Source organism: Apodemus sylvaticus, chromosome 20, assembly GCF_947179515.1.
Source record: "Apodemus sylvaticus chromosome 20, mApoSyl1.1, whole genome shotgun sequence".
In the NCBI taxonomy this organism is placed as follows: domain Eukaryota; kingdom Metazoa; phylum Chordata; class Mammalia; order Rodentia; family Muridae; genus Apodemus; species Apodemus sylvaticus.
The window spans coordinates 16385399-16393609 of NC_067491.1; positions in this window are offsets into that span (position 1 = coordinate 16385399).

Genomic DNA, 8211 nt, shown 5'->3' on the forward strand with positions numbered 1-8211 from the left:
TGTATTCTCCAATAGAGGCACCATGTTTTTTAATTTAATTTTATTTATTTTTTTTTTACTTATTCATTTTACATCCTGCCCTCCTCCCAGTCAGCCCCTGTCACAATACTTACATGTCCCTGCCTTCTCCTCTGAGTGAGTGGCGTCTCCTCTAGGTATCTCCCTACCATGGCACTTCAAGCCTCTGTGAGGTTAGGTGCTTCCTTTCCCACTGAAGCATTATATATTTTAGTGACAGTGACCAGTAACCCCATTACCAAGATGGTAGAGAAGGTCTCTGGGGGGGGGGGTAATCACACATATTTCTTTGCACAGAAAATACAAGATAAGCCCAGTTTCAAGACTGAAAATACAATATTATAAAAAACATGTCAGGCAGTGGTGGCATATGCCTTTAATCCCAGCACTCAGGAGGCTGAGGCAGGCAGATCTCTGTGAGTCAGAGGTCAGCCTGGTCTACAGAGCAAGTTCCAGGACAGCAGCCAGTGCTACACAGAGAAACCCTGTCCAAAAAAAAAAAAAAAAAAAAAAAAAAAAAAAAAAGGTAGACTAGAATAGATAATATATGCATTAGACTGATGAAACATTTCTTGTTATAGAAAAAGATTACATTATGTGCTTGGATGGATGGAAAAAAGATACCTATTATGATGCCATTTAGAAACCTTTTATTATTGGATATTAAGTATACAAAATAATAGGGCTAGAGCTCTTTCAGGCCTGCCTATACTGGGAGCATGACAACCTCCCTCACCTTCTGAGCTCTCCCTGGCTCTCCCACTTCTTCCTTTATGGTCCCTTCTATTTCACACATCCCGCACTCAGATTGAGAGAAAACACAAAAGACTTGTCTTTTTGAGTTGATTGCCCTCTTTAGTGTTTTTATTTGTTTTCTGGGGAGTTTAAGATAGAGTTTCTCTATGTAGCTGAAGTTAACTACAAGCTTGCTGTTCCCTGTCTCCACTTCTTAAGGACTGGTGTTATGTGCATGCACCACAGTATCTGGCTAGGATACAATTTTGCAAAAAACACAGTGCACATATATGCGTGTTCAGTAAAGTTCTTAGAAGGATAGATTTGGAGTATTATTTATAATGCATCCTTGCTTTTGCTTTTAGGATACACATCTCTGTAATTATTGCATATTAATTTTCTATAGAATATACACAGACACAAAGTCATTTCCAGTGGGTGGAGGAGTAAAGGGAAATACTCAAGAAGATACACATGCTAATACTAGTTAATGCTACACAATGTCTTTTGTTTAAAAAAAAAAAAAAGATTTATTTATTTTTTAAGTACACTGTAGCTGTCTTCAAACATACCAGAAGAGGGCATCAGATCCCATTACAGATGGCTGTGAGCCACCATGTGGTTGCTGGGAATTGAACTCAGGACCTCTGGAAGAGCAGTCAGTGCTCTTAACAGCCGAGCCATCTCTCCAGCTTAGAATGACTTTTGTTTGTTTTTGGTTTCGTTTTTTTTTTTTTTTTCAAGACAGGGTTTCAAGACAGGCTGTCCTGGAACTCACTCTGTAGACCAGACTGACCTCAAACTCAGGAATCCTCCTGCCTTTGCCTCCCAAGTGCTGGGATTAAAGGCGTGTGCCACCACTGCCCAGCTGACTTTTTTTAAATTTTTTATTTTATTTGTCTTTCTCTAAAGATTCATTTTATTATATGTAAGTACACTGTAGCTGATTTCAGACACTCCAGAAGAGAGCATTAGATCTCGTTACAGATGGTTGTGAGCCACCATGCGGTTGCTGGAATTTGAACTCAGGACCTTTGCAGGAGCAGTCTCTTAATTGCTGAGCCATCTCACCAGCCCCACACTTTTTTTTTTTTTTAAATCTTAAGCATGTGTTCAAATAATTCTTTGAGAAAGATACACGGATGGCTTCATTCTTATTTGTGATTTTTATCTCCTAAATTATCTTTGATTTACTGTTAATATAGCTGCACTATTTCCATTTTGCCTGCTATATCTTTTTTGGATCCAGTCCTTTCCCCTTTAGTGTTGAAGTCCTGGCATGCTTCTAGGCTGGCTAGTGGGATCCTCTTGCACCAGTACCCTAAGTAACTGGGAATAGCCGTGTGCCCAGGAGCTTTCTGTGAGTGTGTGTGTTTTGGTTTTGGCTTTTTTGAACTAGGGTTACTCTGTTTAATCCTGACTGTCCTAGAATTCACTCTGTAAACCTGGCTGGCCTTGAACTCACAGACTTCCTCTGTCTCCCAAGTGCTAGGATTAAAGGCTCTCACCCTGTCTTTATTGATGTGAAAGCTATATATTATGTCTGTAACAGAACCAGAGTATAGGTTAATTCTATTTATTCTGCCATCTTTAGCATATTGGTGTTCGCGTACATGTTTTGTTATCTGATTCCATAACTCTGTTGTGTAACATTTATATTCAAGGCAGTAAAAGAGAATAGAGGAGATCAAACGGGTCTCCAAATAGGATTTTATCTCTATTTATTAAAGCAGTAAAAATAGTCTCTGAGCCAGGTAGAGGTGGTACCACGTCTCAAGAGGCACCACTCAATAGGCAGAGGCAGGTGAATCTCTCTGGAAGTTCAAGGTCTACAGTTCCAGGATAGCAGAGGCTACATGGAGAAACCCTGTCTTGAAAACCAAAAAAGAAAAAGAATGAAACAACAACAACAATAATAATACAGTCAAAAATATTCTCAGTATGATCCTTGCAGAATTCCAAGCAGGTTGAACAACTCTCCCCAGCTATTGTAGTGCTTTGGGATCACTCTCCTCCACCACTATCCCTCCACTCCCCCCCAATCCCTCCCTACCCCCCCCCACCCTCGTGCTGGGGGGAGCCATCTAAATCTCCTTATCTCCTCAGCTTCCTGCCTCAGCTTCCTGAGCCTTGTAAGTTTCGTGATTTTCCTGGATTTCCTAACTTTAGCTTCAGAGTGTCAGGAGCCTCCCTCCTCCCACAAGGAGCCAACTTTACAACTCAGAGGAAACAGGGTTTAGGGTAGATCATGAGCAGAGTGGTATAGGAATTTTATTCCTTTGCCTCTCAGCATTGTAAAGGCTATAGTGGGTCACGTGACCCTTGCAAACCCCACCCCTCGCCCCCTGACTTTCTTGCTACAGTTACTGATGATTGGTTTATTCTTTGTCCCTGCAGGCTCCTTGTTGCTGGTTGCTTGTCCTAAAGCGTTTGGCGATTCGTCATCTTTCGTTACTTTCTTTTAGACCTGACGTACACCCTCCTAAGTGGTTACTTCATCAAAGTCTCCTCTATTTCATTCCACGGAGAGTGCCAGCTGCTTCCCGCTAGGTTTTGGCTGACACAACTTCCGAGGGATTTTCAAAGTAACATCTACACTTTGCTCAAGGATTATCAGTTCTCTGAACACATAGTTTGTAATTTGAGTTGGTGCTTGCGAAGCATTGACCTCTGGGGCCGGTATAAATTGCTTTGTACTCAATAATTGTTGGCTCCTTTCCATCCCCTTGCCACCAATAAATACTCCACTCGAGGGAAGTGTTATTATCTCTTTATTTTTTTTTTTTCCTTTCAAACAGGTCAACTGTGGTTAAGACGCTCCGGCTCAAAACAGCACAGCCGGGAAGTGTGGTGCCCCGTGCCTGTAACCTCAGGTCGTCGGCTGAGTAAAGATTGCTTCAGCCCAAGAGTTAGAAACCAGTCTGGAAAACACAGTTAGACCTGCTTCCAAAAATAAAGAAATGAAAACAAAACAACACCCTCCCTCCAGGAAGAGCAGCAGAGGAGGCCCTTAAACCATGGTGTAACACACATCTTTGCACACCGGATCTGGGATTCCGCTGTGTCATGATGGAGTCTTATTGACACAGTGGTCCAGACCAAGCTAATGGTACAGTAAAATACTTGTGGAATAATAAGGTGAATACATTCTTTTATCATTTCCATGAGATATTAGTTGCTATATATGTTGAGGGGAAATATACAGTATGGTTGTGTCTTAGGGTTTCATTGCTATGAAGAGACCATGACTGTAGCAACTCTTATAAAGGCAAACATTTAATTGGGGCTGGCTTACAGTTCAGAGGTTCAGTCTATGATCATCATCGCGGGAAGCACAGTGGCGCCCAGGCAGACCGGGTGCTGAAGAGGGAGCTAAGAGTTCTGCATCTGGATCTATAGGCAGCAGTAAGAGAGAGACAAACTAGGATTGCCTTAACAGGAAAATTCAAAGCCCACACCTGTGGCACATTTCCTCCAACAAGGCCATGCCTCCTAATAGTGCCACTCCCTAAGAACCTTTGGGAAGCCATTTTCTTTCAAACCACAGCCGATTATATCTTACTAATTTACCCAAAGGGTTTGTCGATGTTGTAAAGATATTTCTGCCTACACTAATATGATAATATTTCTCTAATTTTAGCCTTTTGCAATGTCCACTCTTTTCTGCTGTGATGTGTTGTGTCCTGTCGTGTGCCGCCTCCCCCACCCTTTCCCCTCCCCCTCCCTCCCCCACCTTCCCCCTACCCCCCCCACCCTCCCCCACCCTCCCCTTCCTTCTCTCCCGGATAGCCCTGGCTACATCCAAGCTGCTTTTTTATCCCCCTCTCTTCTCTAGACTCCTCCAGTTGCTTCTAGATATTTTTTCTCTCCTGTAGACAATACCTGCCCCCTCCCATCATGGAACAGCCATTTCGGCCGTTTTATTACCGCATCTGTCCCATACAACAACTACACTAGTTTTCTCCAAAATAGTATTTATAACTGGCCCCTAAGATCTTAAGCATTGCTTCTCCTCCACCCAGCCCTAGTGCCTAGGATAGCTGAGCACGTTTAGACCACACTCGGCCCCTGTTGTGGATAGTGTTCCTCTGAGCAGAAAGGCCTCTGTCTCCTTCAGAGCATCTGTGCCCGCTTGTCAGAGCCTTATCAGGAGTGACCCGTGGACGATTTACATCTCCTCAGACAAGGGGGAGGGGTGGCTCACTGGACTCTCACTGGAGACTCCAGCCACTCCTCCAGGCTGTGTGAATGTGAGTCCACCTTAGGGTCTCAGGAGGTGCTGCGGCGGGTTTCAACCTGTGGGCCCTGACTGCTTTGGGGCCTGCACCACCCTTCCACAGAGGTCGAATATCAGAGATCCTGCCTATCAGATATTTACTTTATGATTGGTAATAGTAGAAAAGTTACAGTTATGAAGTAGCAGTGGAAATAATTTTACAGTTGGGGTCACCACCATGAGGAACTGTATTAGAGAGGGGTAGTGGTGGGAAGTGTGAGAATCACTGTGCTACCATATAGAAGTTCCAGGAGGTTGATTGAAAGGGACCTAGCACTGCCTGCAGAGCTACGGGGAATCCATCATCCCTCTGAGTCAGGCCTCTCCAGTGCCTCTACTTTAGGGTCGATCACACTACTGCCAGTAACCCCTCCCTCATGGTCTGTATGTAAACCCAATAAACGTATTGGTTCCCCAAGCTGAACGTCAGTGAATTGTACTTTTGTTTTTCGTGAAGAAGGGTAAATATTGTCTAAATCTTCTTGGGGAAGAAATTCTCACAGCAAACACAGGAGCTGTGGGAGTCAGCCCAGCTGCTGGGTAAATATTCATGACAATCACTCCTACCTGAGATTCCTAACAACAGTTCATATACACCATACACATATTTCCTTTGATCCCAAAGTAAACAGTCAACGTATTCATGTTGCACTCAGATCGCTATGTAAGATGATGTCTGACAGGTGGGAAAGAAATGGAGACAGTTGTCTCAAGCAAATTGTGGAAGCTACCAGTGGAAACGAAGGAGTTCTAATCAACAACTCCCCCTAGCTCTCTAGTAATCCTTGCTATAGTGATAGGTTCTACAATATTGAGTATTAAGGTAATTCTTTTTTTAAAAAATGTTTGTTTAAAATTTATTTTATTATTTAAATAAATATTAGTACTCCATCAGCATGTACACCTATATGCCAGAAGAGGGCATCAGATCCCATTGCAGATGGTTGGGAGCCACCATGTGGTTGTTGGGTATTTGCAGGGAATTGAACTCAGGACCTCTGGAAAAGCAGTCAGTGCTCTTAACCACTGAGACATCTCTCCAGCCCCTTAATGTGACTCTTTTACATAGTCATATAATTGTAGCATCTGGAAGACTCTAGAGCAGAGAGACAGAGATAGAGAGACAGAGAGGTAATAGCAAGGACAGAGTAAATCAGAGTAGGTGATGGGGAGTAAGTGCCTGAGAGAGAACAGCAAGACTAGTGGTGGGGGGTTTAGGGGTGGGGGAGTGTTATAAGGAGGATGAGCAGCTGCAGGGTTGGAAGCCCAGAGGCTAGGATGCTAGTGTGGACTCTGAAATGTTTAACAGGTGCTTGTGCTGCCAAGGGAGCCCAAAGGCCAGCATTAGCCTTGAAATGCTGAGTGGCATCACAGGGAGCCATTTGTCCCTTCCTCCAGAGGTAGCAGAAATGACTCCTTTTGGCAGATGGGAACCAGTTTCATGAATTCCTGAGAAATTCTGGCTTTTATCTAACCACTGTAATCCTACAGTCTGGTTTACGATCTGGATAACAGTTGAATGTTTCTGGATATTTGGACCACTTGTGAGACCTAAGAACAATAAAAAGAATTGATAGTGGACTATGTATGATACATGGAATGACACTGTCATATAGACTAATCACAGTAAAGGCTTGGGGACTGTGACTACAGCATCATAAAACACACAAGGGATTTTTGGTTGGTTGGTTGATTGGTTGGTTGGTTGGTTGGTTGATTGGTTGGTTGGTTGGTTGATTGGTTGATTGGTTGGTTGGTTGGTTGATTGGTTGGTTGGTTGGTTGATTGGTTGATTGGTTGGTTGGTTGGTTGATTGGTTGGTTGGTTGGTTGATTGGTTGATTGGTTGGTTGGTTGGTTGGTTGGTTGGTTGGTTGATTGATTGGTTGATTAGTTGGTTGGTTGGTTGGTTGGTTGGTTGGTTGATTGGTTGGTTGGTTGGTTGGTTGATTGGTTGGTTGGTTGGTTGGTTGGTTGGTTGATTGGTTGGTTAGTTGATTGGTTGGTTGATTGGTTGGTTGGTTGGTTGGTTGGTTTTGGTTTTGTCTGAGACAGGGTCTTTCTGTGTGGCTATGACTGACCTGGAATCCAATTCGTAGACCAGGCTAGCCTTGAATTCACAAGCTAGCCTCTGCTCCTGAGTATTGCATTTAAGGTCTGCCCATGTGCCATTCTTAAATTCCTAATACCTATTATTTTTATTGTTTATAGTTAATATCAATAACAAAGGTGAAAAATAAAAGACTAGGGGCTGTAGAGATGACTTAGCGGTTGAGAGCACTGACTACTCTTTCAAAGGTCCTGAGTTCAAATCCCAGCAACCACATGGTGGCTCACAACCATCTGTAATGAGATCTGACGCCCTCTTCTGGTGTGTCTGAAGACAACTAGCTACAGTGTGCTTTCATATAACAATAAATAAATCTTAAGAAAAAAAGACTAAAAGAACCAAAAAACAACAACAAAAAACCCAAATGACAGGGGCTTAGATATCCTTGTGAAAAGATACAGAAGCATTGAGTGGCTGTGTTGGGATTGGATGAACCCACCCATCACAGTTGTAGGCAGTCATGATGGGGCTTGAAACCTGGAAAAGCAAACTTTCAGTTAAAGAGGTGCCTCATTAGAAGAGACAGTAGCCATGCACAGCATGGCGGAGGCCTGGGGGAAGAGCCCCTAATTCCTTTCAGTTCCAAGGAATGAAGAGGAGTTTGCTGCTCCTACAGATTTGAAGGGAGGAAGTTTGCACACCTTGGGACCTAGCCTAGGTGCCTGAAGTCACAAGGCAGAAAGGCACTAGGTAAAAACAAAGTTATAATTCACCGGGCAGTGGTGGTGCATGCCTTTAATGTTCGCACCTGGGAGACAGAGGCAGGGGGATCTCATGGGTTCAAAGCCAGCCTGGTCTACAGAGTGAGTTCCTGGACAGCAGGGGCTACACAGAGAAACCCTGTTTTGAAAAACCAAATAAAGAAGTTGTAATTCAAGGTTGTCTTGGGTCTGGAAGTGCTGGAAACCAATTTAATTCAGTTTCAGGAACTGTCCCAGTTTGACCAACATGGAAGAGCATTACAAGGTGGTGTGACCATGGCTGACAGGAAGGTACCCTAAAGAGGAACTCTTAAGAATTAGAAGAGTGGCCGGGCAGTGGTGGCGCATGCGTTTAATCCCAGCACTTGGGAG